Genomic DNA, 19,576 nt, shown 5'->3' with positions numbered 1-19,576 from the left:
TGTCGTTGGCCCAAGACCGCCCCTAAGGCGAAATCACTCGCATCGCATATGAGCTAAAAGGGGATATCCCAATTAGGCGGTTGCACAATTGGCGCCGAGACTATAGCTTGCTTGAGCCTACAAAAGCTCTCCATACAACTTTCATCAAATACAAAGGGAGTGTCTTTGGCTAGAAGTGAGGTGAGGGGTTTAGCGATTTTTGCGAAATCCTTTATAAACCTTTTATAAAAACCCGCATGACCCAAGAAACTCCTCACACCCTTAACATTTGTGGGTGGGGGAAGTATGTCAATCACCCCTACTTTGGCGTTGTCTACTTGGATCCCTTTACTCGAAATGGCATGACCAAGAACCACTCCCTCTTGCACCATCAAATGGCAACTTAAGGTTGTATTGGATGCACGTTTAGAGCACTTGGGAGAGGTTCTTCAAACAATCATCGAATGAGTTGCAAACTCGAGGATCAATTCCCGTGAGATCATCAAGACTATAACCAATGGCTTTCTTGTTTTCTTTGAGAACATTTAAAAGTTTTTGTTTTTGAGAAGTCATTAGGTTAGCATTAATGATGACGGGGAATGCTTTTTCCTCATCAAGATAAGCATATTCAAGGGAGGGGGGAAAGGGTTTGAGGTCTACCTTTGGGGAGTTCTTACCCTCAACTACATCAAGAATGGGTGGTAAAGCCTCATAGTCCTCTTCCAAATGCTCCCCCGAGCATTTATCCTTTGCATCTTCAATCACTTCCTCTAACATGTCTATGGAGTAAACACTTTCAAACATAGGTTGTGACATGGCCCCGGTTAAAGAGAATTCAACAACATTCCCTCCCACCTTGAAGGTAAGCTTCCCCTCTTTGACACTAATGTTAACATCTCTGGTTGCTAGGAAAGGTCTTCCTAGAATGATTGGTGTTTGTTGATCTTCCGGAATATCAAGTACAACGAAATCGGCCGGGATATAGAAGTTGCCAACTTTGACCGGCACATCCTCAATCACTCCCATCGGTCTTTATACCGATCTATCCGCAAGTTTTAATGTCATGGAGGTGGGAATCATGTCATGTAGCCCAACTTTCATTGTAATGGGAAGAGGAAAGATGCTAACACTTGCACCAAGATCACAAAGTGCCCTCTTGATGCCCACGTTACCTACCATGCACGGGATGGAGAAACTACCCGGATCTTGTAATTTCTCCGGCATGGGATTGAGTAAGATTGCACTACATTCTACTCTAAGAGGGACCACACCATCTCCTCCAATGCTTCTCTTCTTGGTCAAAACATCCTTCAAGAATTTTGTGTAGAGCGGCATTTGTGTCAGTATCTCGGTGAAGGGCAATGAAACCTCAAGCTTTTTCAACATATCCATGAATTTGGAGAACTTCCTCTCCTCATTCATGGCTCTACTTCTATTAGGAAATGGGATTGGAGGGTTAATGGTATTTTTGGAAGATGAGGCTTGCTTAGTGTTAGCTTCTTCATTAACTTCCTTCTCTTTCTCTTGGTCTCTTTCAACCACTCTTTCTTGGTGTCTTTCAACCACTATCTCTTCCAACACAAAATTGTCATCATCTTCAACATAGTCACCCAATTTCCCTTTCTTGGTGTGATCAACCCGACTTGATGGTGAGGAAGGTGGACTTTCCTCACCATATCTCATCACATCTCTATTTCTCTTAGCTTAATAGTCCTTGTAGGGTTCCTCCAAGTCCTTCCCACTCCTCAAAGTCACCACGTGGGCTTGTTGGTGTGGTTGTGGTCCATCTCTAGGATGAGAGCCTTGAGGAGGCAATGAGTGAGGTGCTCTTTGAGAGAAGAAGGGTTTTGGCTTGCCATATATGAATCAAATGTCCTTTGATGTGCTTGGACATTTGATAATTCGGTCTTCAAAGCTTTGAATTGATTATCCACTTTGGCATCCATGTCCCTTAGCAATTTCTCAAGGGAATAGTTGGGATTAGGTGGTTCTATGTATTGTTGGTTTTGTGAAGGTTGGTTGAAATTTTGTTGTTGTTGATACCCTTGTTGTTGATATCCTTGTTGTTGGTTAAATGGTTGATGAGGTTGTTGGTTTGAGTGGTAGCCTTGTTATTGGTATGGAGGATTTTGGTTTTGGTTGCGGTAGTTGTCTCTTTGATGGGGTGGGATGTAGTTCGGATTGTCATGGTGTCTTTGGCCTCGGTAGTTAGAGCTTTGGCCTTGGCTTTGATGTTATTGCCGAGAGTGATCGGGTTTAGGTGGAGGAATATATTGAGGTTGTTGATATTTGGGATCCAACGGTTGCCCCGCATATGAAAGTTTCGGGTCTTGATTAGGGAAGGCACGGTAGAGGGTCTTGTGACGTTGGTAGGAAACCCCGGGCACACCTTGCCCTTAGAGAGCAAAACACTCTTGTTGTTGGTCATCTTCCGGTATGGATGAACAATACTCAATGGTTGTAGATACCCAGTATCTGTTGAGACTCCAACAAACACCCGATGATTATCGAACTACAATATGTTTTGGAATCGCGGCGTTTGATCGACAGTTTGTGTACAACTTCTTTACGTCGGAAAACTTAAAACGATTTCGAAAATAAAACATTTCAAAACTTTTTAAAAGTACCTGGAGTGTTTAATGCACGACGACGGGGTCGCAATGATACTAACTAGAGTCAAAACCGATACCGGACCAAAAACCGACTCAAAAATTCAAATCCCGAGTCCAACAACGAGTCAAATCGAGTCAACCACAAAAAATAAACCATTTCAAACCTTCTATTCTAATATTTCTCGGATTCATGAATGGTCAAGTACCAAACATGTGACTACAAATCCTAGGATAGAACAAATCATGATTGCATTTGTGTGAAAGTGACAGGACAACTAGAAGACCCGCGACGTGGCTCCCGCCTCTTTGAGCAGCCCAGGTGGCCACGTCACTCAAAACTCACACAACCACTCATTTTCCTATAAATACCCCTCAAATGCCCCCATTTGAGAACTTACGCGAGTGTCCGCCCCCTCTTTTCTCCCTTAAAATTCTTGACTCGACTTCTTTAGTCACAATCCGACGCGTATTTACGACCTACCGATCGTAAATACAAGCCTTACACATTGTTTGGTACCGTCATTGTGCATTAAATCACTTGATCGACCATTTCGACCACTACACCGTCACTAATCTTAATAAACACTCTTTTTACATACCAAAACGGTTTTAAACCGAGTCGTTTCCGACCAAACGAGTTGTTACACTTACGTCGGTTTCTCGCCAAAACCAAACATGTAAGTATGAGGGTGTAAAAATCCTTCTTTTATCAGGTATTTGCTTGTTTTATGACCATAACATGCTAAAACATGCATAACACGATCCAAAACATAGGAGGTATTTTGGCCTGAGGCAGAAGCCCCTTGTTCTGCACAGAGACCCGCGCCTCAATGTGGTGCCCAGGTCAAAACTCAACCGTGTTTGTTCTCGTCCTTCCTTCTTAATCTATTTTCATATTTGTAATCGGTTTTTACCATTTCGAATGTTTTTAAACCCTTTTATTTATTTTTACAAATTTTAACCATAAAACATTTTTCACCCTTAGTTCTTAATACCATGACGGTTTAATCTGTATTCCGGTGATAATATTTGGTTAATAACATTTAAAAGGTATTTTAAAGCCTTTTATTTCATTTCCTTACATCTTGAGAGGTATTTGAAAGCCTTTCATCATTTCTTTACATTTCCAAAATAAATGTATTAGTCACCAACACAAAGTCATCCTTGGTTCCACATACAATGCCAGACTTTAACCCGGGTACGATGATGAGTATCGACTAATTATATTCAAATGAACTTAAAACAATTAGTTCATAATTATTTTTAAAACTATTCATGTCAAGCTTTCCAAGTCGAACCCGACACCGAATATCATTAAAATAATGATGATTATTCGAGTCTCGTTCCTCAAATCAACAAATACGGTCTAAAGACCCTTTTAAACCAAAACGGGTTCAAATACCCATTTTTCAACACGTTTTATAAACGTTTTTCAAATGGTCAGAACACGTCTTAAACCGTTGACTAACCCGCGCCTAAACGGGCAATTTCTTTCCTGTTTTCAAAACCAAGGGAGACCCCCTTGCATCGCCAACAGGCTCGCGCCTCATATGGCTGCCTGGTGCAGGATCTGTTCCCCTTCCAGCATTAGTCTAGGATGATCCCAACTCCGGTTAACCCGGATATAGGACGGATCAGACGACTAATCATATTTGCGCAACACCTTACTAAGACAAATGGATCACATTATGCACCATAAACCTAATACGGTAAATGGATGTTTAATTTCCGTCTTGCATGCAAATCAACCATTTATCCAACTCGACATCTTATACTTGATACTTAGATTAAATCAACCGACTTAGAAAGCTCTCACATGTTAGGTTTAAATTATTGGATGCGCATTCATGCATTTAAACCATTTTATCAACTTTTGCATTCAACCAACCAAGATCGATCTGTAGAGGCCGCTACCGCGGGCGGGATTGGGTGTCTGATTAAAGGGCTTCCCAATACGTACCTTCACCTCTTACTCAGAAACTTTGGATAGTGGACGACCTTATCCAGGGCGTACGAGAGTCATTCTAGAGATAAGATGCTAAAGAGGGACGATTCCTTTTCTTTAGTACCTATGTCAAACACTGCTTTGTGCTTCGTTTGACCGAGGTATAAAGTGGATTCGAACGGGTTCCAAACATCCCACAAATGCTTGGTGGCGACTCCGAATATCTCTAATCGTTTCGAGACCCTTACCGAGACGAAACCGACCGATCTAAAACTGTAACACCCCCATATTCTGAGGAGCCTTAACTAGGCCTTCCTTAGCAGATAAGGGCGATACCATCTCGGTTACCCGGGGTAAGTAATTATCAAAAGTCGATAAAAGAACAGTTATAGTTATATTACAAGCGTTACAACCAACTTAACAAAATAAAAGTACAACTCGTCAGCTACCCACTATCCTTATTAATACTCGTGATGACTCATCCCCGCCAGAAACTCCAGCTATCAACCACATCAACACCTGCTAAGACTGACTGCTCACCATAAGGGATCACGGCAGACACATAAACACACAAAACAACCACACAAGGTCAGTAACTGGGATAAGACACAACGAAACCAACAACATCTATTAACACAACACAGCATAACCAGTCACACACACACAATCACCCACACTCCAATCAATCTCCGTCACCGACTGTCCACTAAACCAGCCCTGCCAGTGGGGGACCGCAGCCGTACCCACCAAATCCCCGGTCATCATACCGAGCGATAACCCTGTCCCATTAATGTGCACATCCCCTCCCGTGGCGGGTTCCACGGAGGGCGAAACTAGGGCGTGAAGCCACTCCCGCAAGTGACTCCACTCAGCCGAGGACGCACCTCAAGAACCAGAGACAAACAATCACAAACAGCTGCAATACAACAATAACCAATAAACTGTATACACCAACCGATTACCGCATATACGCTGCCACACAAACACAACTACAACACAACAACCGACACACTAGACCATCCACAGAAACTGAGTAGGCGAACCTACCTTTAAGCAACTGCAACCATTCCATGCCAACACATGAAATATCCGGCAATCAAGCAACACCTATATACACAACACAACCATCTATCACTACCAAGCAAACCCTAACTGCAAAGACAAAGATACGGGTGATGATGACGACATACCTACAAGAAGAAACCTGGCAAAAGACCGCTACCCGACTCAAGCTATACTCTCCTAGGCACAAGAACCTTCAAAGGCTTCCATGGAGGTTATATGGTGAAGGGAAGGGAAAGAGGCGACCTAAGGATCTGAAGAAATGAGGCGGAAATGATTTGCGGATTTAACAAAACACGATTATAAACCCTCGCTGAAAACTCGTTGATGCGTGTCTTTTATATGATGTTTTACATCCTATTTTCCACGCATTTCAGAGCTCATTCATGTAGTTTATGCTACATTTCCCCCTATTTCCGTCTACTTCCGTATTTTTGTACATTATTGCAGAAATGTGAAGAATTCAGCGGAAATCAAGCTAAATCCATCCCCGAGTACCTTGCATTGCATTTGACGTGAAGAATTCACTTAAGGAACGAGCTCGGTGCGCATTTCAAGGCCCAAAAGACAAATCCACGAGAAGTTAAAAGGGGATTACCAGCTACTTCAGTCGATCGACCACTGCCTTCAGTCGATCGACCAACCCACGGGTTCCAGTAGCTACTGTTCAGCATAGACCAGTCGATCGACCACTGCCTTCAGTCGATCGACCAAGCCGCTGTCTCAGACGTGAATTAGAAGGACGGGAAACTCGAAGCCCATGAGAGATTAGGTTTAGGAATAATAGCTGCGTACTCTTCCTTTATAACATAGCTTTAGCATTGAGAATGAGAATCAAGTTTTATACAGTTACATTAGGGTTTATCATTCAGTTAAAAACACAATTCTACATTGATAGTTTAGTTGTTCTTTAATAAAGTTTACTTTCTTGCAATCGGTTTCGGATCCTTTCTCTGCAATTTCTACTGGTATTCTTTCGCTTCATAATTTCAGTCTTATTGTTTTATTATCATTCGTAATATAGAAATTGCTAGCTAGTTTCCCAAAGCCGATATTGTTGTTTTATGTTGTCTATTTGTTTAATCGTTTTAATCATGAATTCCGTAGTTTCAATCCTTAATCTTACTGTTGTTTCCACTGTAGTTATGGGTAGCTAAATTGCTTGTGCTAGGATGTAGGGGAACTGTAGGATTAGGCGGCGTAGAATAAACACGGCTTGAATCGCGTGTCAGTCGATCGACTGACATACTTGGTCGATCGACTGACCACGTGAGGTATACCTTCGTTTTAATTGTTTTAAATGTTATTTTTGACGAATCGAATGCATGCGACTAGTTGAATGCTTAATATATGACTGACCCATTAGATCGAGAGATAGGGACAGTTGTTAGATCACCAATTAAAACGACTAAACTATGCTGAGATCGAAAGATAGGTAAAGTTTAGATTATAAGTCACTTTTCAGGACGAGAGTCAGTATTAGTGATATTAGGGACTTGTAGCGAGATCGAGAGATGTTACTTGTTAAGAGTGGACCGAGAGGACCTCTTGTTTTCCCGCCTCATGTGTTTGATTTAGACCGACTTATTTTGCTGCCGCCGAAACTATAGTGAACCGACCATCCTAGTACCCCTTCTTTTATCTGTTTTATCTGTTTATTTAGTTTATTGTCTTTTATTGCCATTAGTATAAACCAAATCAAATCAACCCCCACATTTGTTACCTTAGACTGAATTTAAACAACTAGAAATTACATTCGCCTCCTTGTGGTTCGACCCTGTTACCACTAGCCTAGGTTAGTTTTAATAGGAAATTATAAATTTTATTTTTGGTACTCACAACGATGGGTATCACTCGTTACTCGATCGAGTGGCCCACCTACTCGATCGAGTGGCCCCTACTCGATCGAGTATCCAAGCTACTCGATCGAGTAGCCTCTACTCTATCGAGTACCACCCCTAACTCAAAACACAGGATAACTTTGGTACGCATTTCTAAGGACTATCACTGCTTCCAAGGTCAGTCAACGTTGGTCAACTGGTCTCTAAAAGGGCGGGTATTACAGTCTTCCCCCCTTAAAAAGAACTTCGTCCCCGAAGTTCAACTCCCCTATCTCCAAGCACAAGACACGAGAGCAAAACGACATCACTACTCTTTCGACATAGGTCACTACTCCCCGGAAATACCATTCCCCATGTCATCATCATCAACTGTCTAACGCTCCATATAGATCGACCTCTACAAGCTACCACTTGAAATACAAACCTCACAACACGATCCGGCATAACCAACGATTACCCAACACATAACGAGATTACACTTTCACTAGCAACAACCATCAACACGAAACATGTCACATATCAACACGCAGCATGACTATACCACCATGTTACTTAACAACGCGATTCTATTCCGACACATGACATCATAACTATCTCTTTATGACCGTCTTTTAAAACATACTATCAACTTTTACTTCGACACACGAATTACTCAACGAACCAATGCAAACAATTATAATTTCATACAAGAAATGTAACCAAAGTAATAGAAAACCTTATAAACAAACAACAGAATAATTGCAATATCGGCCTTTTTATTTTGCGACATTACTCTTCCCCTCTAAAAGGAACTTCGTCCCCGAAGTTCACCCCCAAACCAGTACACATGTTACTTAACACTTACATCTTGACATATATCCATTCCATATTACCCATTATTGACATTACTCATTAATCATATAACCATTAAACCATAAAACATATGCAACCATATTCGAATAACTAGCCAACGTCAAGAATGCATGTATATACCATTTGTATTTGTATATGGGAGGACACATCTCCGGTGAAATATAATTAGTAGACATTACGGATGTAGAATGAATGCAATAAGAACCAACTACTACTCCACTATTCGTTAAGAATACGCATCTAAAATCCAAGCACGACTTCCAACATATGAAAATAACGGTTCAAACATGTTACTAATCACCAATAACCATATTAAACATCAAAACATGTAACTATATAACCATTAAACAATTTTAATTAGTGAAAAGTTCCTGTAACAGTGCTACTCGATCGAGTATATAGTGGTACTCGATCGAGTGTCCGCTACTTGATCGAGTGTCTTGGCTACTCGATCGAGTAGCCCTGAGATCAGAATGTTCCATATCCGTCACACCTTCAGCTACTCGACCGAGTGTGGGGCACTCTGTCGAGTAACCGCAGGTCAACCTTAGAGAATGCCTGTCATAACACCATATATATATATATATATATATATATATATATATATATATATATATATATATATATAGGCGGGATCCGGTGAGTCCACCTAAATATTTGAGTCCATGAGTCCATCCACAATATCACGCATAAGGCAAAAGAATATCACGCTGAATATTGACAGGAAAATGGCGCTTAAACTTCTAAAACAAAACAAAACCGTTCACTTTTTTAAAACTCGTTTCTCTAAAAATCACACAAAAACAAATACTCCCTCAAAAATCTCACTAAAAATCCGCAAAAATCTAAAAATTCAAAGACGATATCAACTTGATATCAATAATATAGATTCAGTCGTTCAATCCTTTGCATAATATCGTTGAATTTCAAATTAGGTTGAAAAATCGTCGAGGTACGCTCTAATCAGTTTCTATTACATTTTTGCGATTTTTGTTCATCTTTTGCAGTTTTAATTTGATTATACATATTGATTTTGTTCTTAATTACTGTAATTGAGTTCAATTATATGATAAAAATAGCATTTAAGCACTAATTTTCGACTTGTTAATGAGTTTAAATGCTTACTTTCAAGTTGTTGTTGTAAATTTAGACAGTGTCTTAGTTGTTAATGAGTTTAAACAGTATTTTGTTGATACACATGGATACATTGAACCAAAAACTATGATCGATTGTAGTTGTAGATGATTATTAGTTGTTTTGTTTGTTTCAATCGCGAAAAATAGGGTTAGCTATTGTTCAATGTGAAATTTAGCGTTAACCAGTAAATTTGGACTTGTTAATGAGGAATGGCTCTTTTTCTGGTGATACTATTAAGAGTAGGTAGTGATACTATTTAAATTTGATAGTTGTAGATGATTATTAGTTGTAGATGATTATTAGTTGTTTTGTTTGTTTCAATCGCGAAAAATAGGGTTAGCTATTGTTCAATCTAAAATCTAGTGATAACCAGTAAATTTGGACTTGTTAATGAGGAAAGGCTCGTTTTCTGTTGATACAATTAAGTGTGATACTATTAAGAGTAGGTAGTGTTACTATTTAAATTTGATAGTTTAGGTCAATTGAGAAACATTTCTTTAACCAAAGTGATACTTTGTACAGACATGAGGTGTGACACTGTTAAGAATTGGTAGTGATACTATACTTGTAACTTGATACTTGTTGTTTATATGATCTAATACTATTAAGCACAGAATGTGATACTAATAAAATTTTAAATGCAGATTGTTACTAGCAAGAAAATGGAACTGCGATTCTGAGATGAACCTAACATAACCATTAGCGAAAAGAGGCAAATAGCAAGAAATTCATAATGTTGAAGAAACAACATTAAAGCAAAGATAAACGTAGGAAAACAAAGAATAACAAAGAAAACAATACTATGGAGCTGGTAGAACAAAACACGAACAAAGAAGTCGCAATTCAAGAAGTTGAGCACCCTAAGCTACACAAAAAGAAGGGAACAATTTTCGGACTAAGTGCGCCAAAAAAGTTGGTTGAGTTGATTAAGAACTTAAATGAAGAACAACAGAACGCTGTAAGGGATATTGGATTTGGAGGTTTGTTAAAGTTAAAGGTAACTCAACTACCACACGGAATCCTGAATCGGGTCTTGAAAGCATATGACTGTTCTAGCAATATGTTTAGAACAAAAAAGTTGGATTTTCTCCTGTCAAAGCATGATGTCCATGACATGTTTCTACTACCTAGGACAGGTGATAAAGTAACCACCACAAAAAGGGGGAATGCCACTACTCTGATTGACACCAAAATGAAAAATGATTGGAGGATGAAGTTTGGTGTGAAAGGTACTTCTGCTCCAATTAATGTGAAGGATGTGCATGATAGATTGATGGCGTGTACTGAGGCTGGTGATGAGTTTAAGAGAATGTTTGTTCTGTATAGCATGTCCATTTTCCTAGCGCCAAATACAAATAAAACCCTAGATTTAAAACTTGTTAAGTCCATTTGCGGATGTGAATAAAATTAGAGACTATGATTGGTGTGATTATGTCTTTGAAGAGATGACTGCTAGTATTAAGGGATGGAAAGAAAAAAAGAAGTCGAATATCACCGGTTGCCTACTAGTGCTTATGCTAGCCTACTTCCATAGGTTCAATTTTAAGGGCAAGGCTATGAAATACACTCTACCGCTAATCCAACATTGGGATGATCGAGTCCGGCATCAAGAGTTGAAGATGAGAAACAAACAAAGAATATTGGGGAATGCACCAATTTCGAAAATTGAGTACCCAACTGCTTTTATCACATCAAGGTCGGGAGACAATACAACATTCCTATGTATATTTATGATTAAGTACTCAAGTCACATTACAGTATGTTTCTTTGAGTCTTTGATGAAGATAAAATTTCAGTTGCTAACAAGAGATGATTAATTTTTCGGAAGAACCGGAGATGAGACTTACACAAACCTCTCGAGAAAGATGATGATGAAGTCAACCTCGAAGCAAAAGAGGGCTACATCATGATTAAGCTGCCTAAAGGAGTTGAAACTGATAAAGAAATCAAACAAAAGCAATGGATGTAAGTACTAATGTCTTTTTGTTGTCCTTAAAGTTACATCTATTCCTTTTCTTCTTACTTTGATATTGTTTTGAACACATTGTGATACTTTTGTTTACCCAAGTTGATATTGTTTTACCATAATCTAAAAACTGCCAGGGAGACTAAATTTTGTTAATGATATTTTATCAAACTGTGATATTGTTCATTATAAACTGTGATATTTATGGTGGCTATTTGTGTTATTTTTTCATAATAGCAACCAATTGTAATGCTTATGATAGCAAGAGCAATGGATGTAAGTACTAATGTCTTTTTGTTGTCCTTACAGTTACATCTATTGCTTTTCTTCTTACTTTGATATTGTTTTGAACACATTGTGATACTTTTGTATACCCAAGTTGATATTGTTTTACCATAATCTAAAAACTGCCAGGGAGACTAAATTTTGTTAATGATAATGATATTTTATCAAACTGTGATATTGTTCATTACGAACTGTGATATTTATGGTGGCTATTTGTGATATTTTTTCATAATAGCAACCAATTGTAATGCTTATGATATTGATTCACAGTAAGACAAATAGAGTGATATTGTGTCACATAAAGTGTGATATTGTAAAACAATATCACACAAATAGGTAACATCTACAAGCAAGTGTAATGTTGTGATATTATTAAAGAATAATGGTGATATTTTTTCAATAAATTATGATATTGCTGTGATTAAATATTTAATACTCTTGTTTAATATTTTTATTATGTCATTTGGCAGAGTGCTCATGAAGCTTATCTGCGTATAAAGAGGGACAACGAGTTGTTCTTTTCAAGATTTGTACATAACATGAAGAAGTTCATCAAAACGAAACCCAAAGAATTCAATAGATGAAAGAACTATTTCTACCCAAACTGCTGCCACAAAAGACTGTAGTAAAGATGTTGAAACTGAAAAAGAAGCTGCTGAAGAAAACACTAATAATTGTGATACATCAGAGAAGCAAGAACAAGATACTCCTAATACACAAACTTTGCCTTTCATGAAAGATATTAGATATCATGCCTTTATGGATGGGTTGATAGCAAGGTCTTATGAAAGGGAGAAAGCAAGAGAAGGGCTTCCCTCGTTTGATGTACTGACTGACATGTTAAAAATTCAGTACGCGGAATTGAACAAAAAATATGGAGGATGTACAGATCAAGATCTTCAAATCAGCAGTGATCACGAGGAAGAAGGTGAAGAAATTATTGATATTACAAACTTGAATAGTGCTGATGATGAAAAAAAAGATGATGAGGATTATGATATGTATTCAAATTTGAATGACATAGTAGACAATTTTTTTTTCGGAGGAGGACGGGCTAGTGAGGATATGAATCGTGTTACAACTCCTAGAGCCAGCACGGAAACAGATAATGAAACCATTAATGAAGAGACAAATGTGTTGACTCAGTTGAAAGAAAACATTAATTTGGAAACAAATGAAGGTTTGGGAGTTATGAAGACTGTCCAAGAGGCACACAATGAGGTGGGTAATAATGGTTCAACAAATCAGGAGGACATTGATAGAGAGGCTGGAAAAAATAACGAGAATGTTGAAGATGAGGTTATCAATAAGGAGGTTGATATTGCTACAGGGGAAAAAGCAGAGAAGGAGAAGGACAATCAGGTTCCAAATGTTGTGACTCAATTGGAGGAGGTTCTTCCAAATGTTGATTTTGGAGTAACACAGCCTGTTGAAGACAACAAATGAAGACGTTCATCATAATACAACATATCAGCATTGTGTTTAAAAAGAGGCCGAGAAAGAGAAGGCCAATGAGGTTCAAGAAGTGGCGACTCAATTGGACGAGGCTGTTAATCAGTTCAATTCAGGGAAGGGATTTGAAAAAGATGTTGTGATTGATAAGGAGCCTGTTGAAACAGAACTTGTGGTTGATAAAATGAATGACGATAGTAATGTGGTGACTAAATTAAAAGAAATTGTAACAAATGCTGGTTTAGATACAGCAGGAAGGGAAATATCGTGAATATTTGTTGCACTCGATGCAGTACCTACTTGATCGATATGGTACCTCACAATTTGGGGTGTACTTTTCAATGTGGTTTGCCAGTCAAAGATGATATCCTTGTATCGTAATCGATGTTCGAAGCGGCAATTTATTTGAACCTGTCTTGAAGAATCGGAAGGACGTCATGGATTATTGCTTCCTTACGGACCATACATTCAGCAATTTGTAAGTCACTCTTTAAACAATTTTTTAAATGTAAGACATGACATAATTTGCACCATATTAGTACTTTAAAAAAATAACTAATATGCTAATATTTTTGCAAAATGGAATAGAGAAATTGTCTGCAACTTTGGAACTTTCCATTGTATACAAATGGAAGATATTGAGTCCTTGTTGCCTAACACGAAGATAGAAGCAGTGGTAATTGAAGCATGGGCAATATAGCTCAATGAGTTCCAAATTGCTCAAAAGGGAAACGACAAATTGATAAGAATTTTCTATGGCATTGCCCACTCGGTATGGAAACACACACACATTTATCATCTTTTAAATTAGGTATTGTAGAAAGTGTTTTATGGAGACTAATAAGATGCCCTTATGAACAACAGGGTGATATAGAAAAAATCTTAAAATTCGATGAAGATAATATTGATGAATTGGCAAAACTTAAGCAAACAGTATATGACACATGGGACACGTGGTCAGCTCTTTTTAAGGAGCCACTGAATTTGAATTCAGATATGGTGAGACATTTCTACTTTTATCAGTGATATTGTTATGTATTATGTATGATATTTTTAGCAGTTACTATTGATATTGTTCTTAAAAACAATTCTTAAATTCAACTGTGATATTGTGCATACTATTGTGTGATATTGTTACTTCTTAATTGTGATATTGTCTCCCAAAAAATGAAAATGAATCACTTTTTTTTTCCCTAATATTTGACAGTGTGATATTATTATGTACAATGGTTGACATTATTTTATAGCTTCTTTAAAATAACAACAATCGATAGGGATTTAAAAGTCTGTTAACATTGATATTGTTTTGGTACAGACTCTGATATTATTGGGTACACTGGTTGATATTATTTTACAACATACAAAAAAATTCAGAGGGACAAAAAATATTATTAAGAATGATATTGTCTAGTATGTACTGTGATATTTTTATTCAGATTTTTGTTAAATTGTTTCCTAATATTATTTTCATCTAAAGGTGTTCATACCTTTGGTCTACGAAGAGCACTACGTCTGTATCTGTGTTGATTTGAAGAGGCAGAAAATGTTCTATTTGGACAAAAGAGAGTATGATGAATTCCAAGACGAGGAGCACGTACACATGGCTCATATGGCTGTAAGTACAATATTGAAAACAAATAACTAATGGTATAATGGTTTTGTTCGATAAGCTTGAAATTGAAAAGTTGCTTACATTAATCATATACAGGCGACTCTTTATGGACACTACCTCAACACGAAAGGTATTGAAATTGGGCTAAAGGTGAAGGACTACGAAATGAATAATGTGAAGTTTCATTGGCAATCGAAAGAGTTGAACCTGGACTGTGGACTATTCATGATGTTTCACATGATGTTCTTTGTTGGTGAGCCTTTTGATTGTGAACTAAGAGATGCAAACATGAGACAGTTATACAAGGGAGAGGTGGCAGCAACGCTCGTATTGAGTGATTTGAATAAAGATAGGAGTCAGGTCTGGAAGAGAGTTACGACCTTTACTGCCACAAAAGGTATAATGTTAACTAAGTTGCTGGCAAAAAGACAAAGAGGGAAAAAACAAATCAAGAGAGAAAAAGGTGGGAAAAACAAAGTTCAGACCCCGCTATCAAAAATAAAACGTTATATTTTTAAACATTGACTTCTACATTGAATTTTTTTTTTATTATTATAAATACAAAATATATATTAAATACTGTAATATAAAACGTTTCTAGCTACTGGAGAAGATGGTTCTGCCAGTGTCGTTGGTAGCGGTAAAAGGGGGAAATCCGATGGCCTTGGATGCACGTTGAACTGTGGTGTGGCTGATCCTAAATTTGAGTTCGTCTCAAGATTTATGAAGTTAAACAAGTCGCTGTGTGCAAACATGTTGACTACGAGGAAAGAAGTGATTGACTACTGCCTATTGGACGACCCCGCTATCAAAAATAAAAGGTTCTTTAAAACATATATTTTTCTGCAACTTTTTTTATTAATGGTCTGATAATATTTGCAATGATATCTAAGTTTGACAAAAGAATTACAAAAGGTGATATTGTTGCTAGTGTCATGTGATATTGTACGTTAATGGGTTTGATATTGTTTTAGAGTAGAAACTGGTATAAAAGCATGATATTGTATATAATCAAGTGTCACATAAAGAAAGATGTTGTTCTGATTTTTGTTCACTTAATTTTGATATTGTTGTGGTACATAGTGTGATATTGTTACATACACAGTATGATATTGTTAAATTGATTCTGAAAAATAAGTAGGGCTTTTAAATTTATAAATGTTGCCAGTGACATGTGATATTTTTTTTAAATGATTGTGATATTGCTTCAAATTAGACACCTTTTAAATAAGTGATATTTTTTAGTATTGGGGTGATATTGTCTACAATCAAGTATGATGTTCTGATAGTGGTTCAGAAGGGCACTGATATTATTTAGCGTGGACTGTCACTACTACAGATACAACCTATAACAACGGGTAAAAACCGTTGTAAAATAAAAAAGCGGACGTTGTTAATGCGGCCGTTGTAGAAGGTATTTACAACGGTTTGCTTATTTAGTGAAACCGTTGTCTAAAGTATTCACCACGGTTAAAAGCCGTTGTTGTTGGGTGTTCTCCGTTGTGGAAAGTGTTTCAAAATTTTGGAGGGAATAATATAACAACGGTTGTCGTATGTATAACCGTTGTTGTAACTTTCCCTCCAAAATTATGAAGTCTTTTGACAACGGGTTTATGTTACATACCCGTTGTTGAAATTGTTAGTAACAACGGTTCTTTGTTTAATACCCGTTGTTGTAATTTTACCTCCAAAATTGTGAATACTTTTAACAACGGTTCTTTGATTAAAACCTGTTGTTGAATATTATGCGCGGGTATTTGTAAATGTCATTCACAACGGTGTTAGTTTTATTAACCGTTGTGAAAGGTATTCACAACGGTTTTTTTAGTAACCGTTTTTATTACGTACACCTAATGTTCTCAAAAATTAAATTTGTTTCATGCCATTCAAAAACCTCGCATATATCAAGAAGACCATATACCAAAGACCAAAGATAAATCATAGTCAGTTCATCGAACTCAATAGATTCAATTCAACCACATACAACAAAGCATCATATATATATATATATATATACATAATTACAAGGAGTTGAATTTACATGAACTAATTAATCATTCCCTAACTTCAACAAAAAAATTACTAATAAGCTGATCTAAACTGTGAGTATAGTATCATGCATTTCTATCTATATATATTCTAAGACGTAGTTGCCCCACATGTCTCTTACCTCGTCTATATCTATACTTGAGTATTGCTCAATCTGTTGTGACTGGTTGATTACATACTGCGGAAAAAACAAAGAGAAGACATTATGGTATATATAGAAGCAAGCAAGACAACATTAGCAACATCATGGTATATATAGCAAAGAATTGCAAGACAACATTATTAGCTCTAATTTAAAAAAAAGTAATAAACACATGTTTAAATTATTACTAACCCTTTCTGGAATAACGAGATATCTTCGCCTAATAATCTCCAACATGAACCGACAAGCGTAGTATCCACATTGTATGCTATCTGGCTGGCGAGGGGCCTATTATTACATAAAAAAAACAGACGAGAGAAGGCTCACATCAGAATCTTGAACTTTAGGTATTGTATTAGTATTAAACACAGATTTTGCACTTAATGTTATTGTATTTGAGCACGTACCCCTCGTTATCGTAAAAAAATCGGGGCCAACATCGAATCGTTCGTGGGTTGATCCTCCTCGTTTGCTCTTTTCTTCTTAAAGGCCCTTTTTTTAAAAAATAAAAAAGGAGGCAGAAACTAATTTTTTTAGGGGCAAAAATATGAACGAGCTTTTTTCTATAAATAAAAATTGAAAATGTTATTATAAATAAATCAGTATTATAAACTTACATTTTAATCAAGTGCTTAAAAGTCTCGCTTGGTTGATGATGTAAAGAGTCCAACCAAAAAACTTTTTTCTTTGTCGGCATGATGGCCGCTAGCACCCAATGAGTCCTACATCAAGAGACATCATCATTATTAACAAGTACATATATTAGTTATGAAAATGCAATTGTAGGGGGAAACGTAATATTAATTTGTTTATTACCCTTTTTCATTATAAATGCCAAAAATCACTTCTTGGTGGTTGTCGCCAATTGTTGAGCAATATAATCTACCCGTTGTTCGAACGTGAAATCCGGAATAAATAAAGATAAAACAAAGGGGCACATGAATCCGTATTGATCGGATGGAATATTCTTCTCGGGATCACTCGGTTTGCAATATCCTACATTATTACGGTATTAATTCCGGTATTTAAAACACTATCTACCTAGTAGTCGAATATTAGACTATGAAATTATTTATTAAGAAACTTACTTCATCCAAACAAATATGTGTTGGACATCAATCTGGTCTAGTCCACCCATACGGCTAGCGATCCCATGATATGGATGCATGGCGCTCACCCCTAGAATATCCTCCTCGAGCGGAATAATTATCAGTTGCTCGGAGGCTATGCGATGGCCAACCTCCTCATACAGTCTCATCATCGTCCCCGTTCTTACTTTTTGCATGTAATCCTTCCCTTTATATTTTGTGGAGTTTATACTCCTAACTTTCACTACGGAAATAATGAGTCTTTGATGTGGTGCTACTACCAAAGCCCTACACATGTAGTATAGATAATTAAAATAATAAAAAATCCAAAGGTAACATATCCTAGTTGGAGTAATAAAAATAAAAGCGTACTTAATTAAATACCTCGTCAACTCGCTCTTTCAATGATGAGGTAGTAGTAGCGTAAGACTGGGACTTAGGCTTATCAGTCTTTTTTTGTCCCCTACACAAAATTACCATGCTTTTTATAAATACAGACAAAATATAAATAAAGGGGCGAGGTTAATTTTTAAAAAAATGGAGAAGTTAATTAAATACATACCTCATCAAGTTGTTGTGAAGTCGAGGTTGTTGGCATGTCTGTGGACTTAGGCTTATCCGCCAAAGCCGCCTTTTTTGTTCCCTACAAAAAAAAATAACATATAAATTTAACATATAAAAACATTCAACAATTAAAAATGTAACACATATATATATATATATAAAGGTATTTCTTCTAACCCCAATCGCTTTCCGCTTTGCTCGGGCGGAGGCGGCGAGATATCTTCGCCAAGTAGATGTGAGTATCAGGCCATTGGATGAAACTTCCAAGCGCATCTCCCGAATGGTAATGTCGTCACGAACCGGGACAGCGGTGGAAATTTTTCATAGCCTGGATTGACTGTAGTTATCTCTACTATTCTATGATTCGGCAAAAGTTTTTCGCCATGAACTACGCTTTCACCGCTGCAGTTTGTTTTCTACGAGACCCCGCCAACACGCACGGTGGCTTTTCGATTCTATTAGGGTCAGCAAGAATAACTGGCCTATTGTTTACGGCCTAAAGAATATACACATACATATACATTATTATATATATCTTTGCAAAAACGCTTGAAAGATTCAAAAGATTTTGCAAAAACGCTTTCTGTCTCGGGCCGATTTTTGCACAAACTTCAAAGATTCATATAAATTTAACTAATTAAACACTTCATGCATACCTTATCGAAAACAGGAACCGACTTGAAGGGGATGTATCTTTTTTTCCATCACCGTCTTCTCATCAAGTTGCATCTCCTTTTCAGACCCATTATTTACCTAATAAAATTAACCAATTCAATGGCACCATGTCGAAGTTGGCGGTGAACACACCCCCGATCTTACCCAAAAAAAAAAACAAAAGAAAAATAAGGAAGTATATTAGGTACCGATCGGCTTTAGTTGTTACAACTTCGAAGCATTATTAGGTACCGATCTTTCTCAATCTCGTTGACCGATACTTCCTTCTCATGTATTGCCAAGGTAGTAGCGGCCTCTTCACCAATCTGTTGTACC

Source organism: Silene latifolia, chromosome 3, assembly GCF_048544455.1.
Source record: "Silene latifolia isolate original U9 population chromosome 3, ASM4854445v1, whole genome shotgun sequence".
NCBI lineage: Eukaryota > Viridiplantae > Streptophyta > Magnoliopsida > Caryophyllales > Caryophyllaceae > Silene > Silene latifolia.
Note: the sequence above shows the minus strand (reverse complement) of the source record.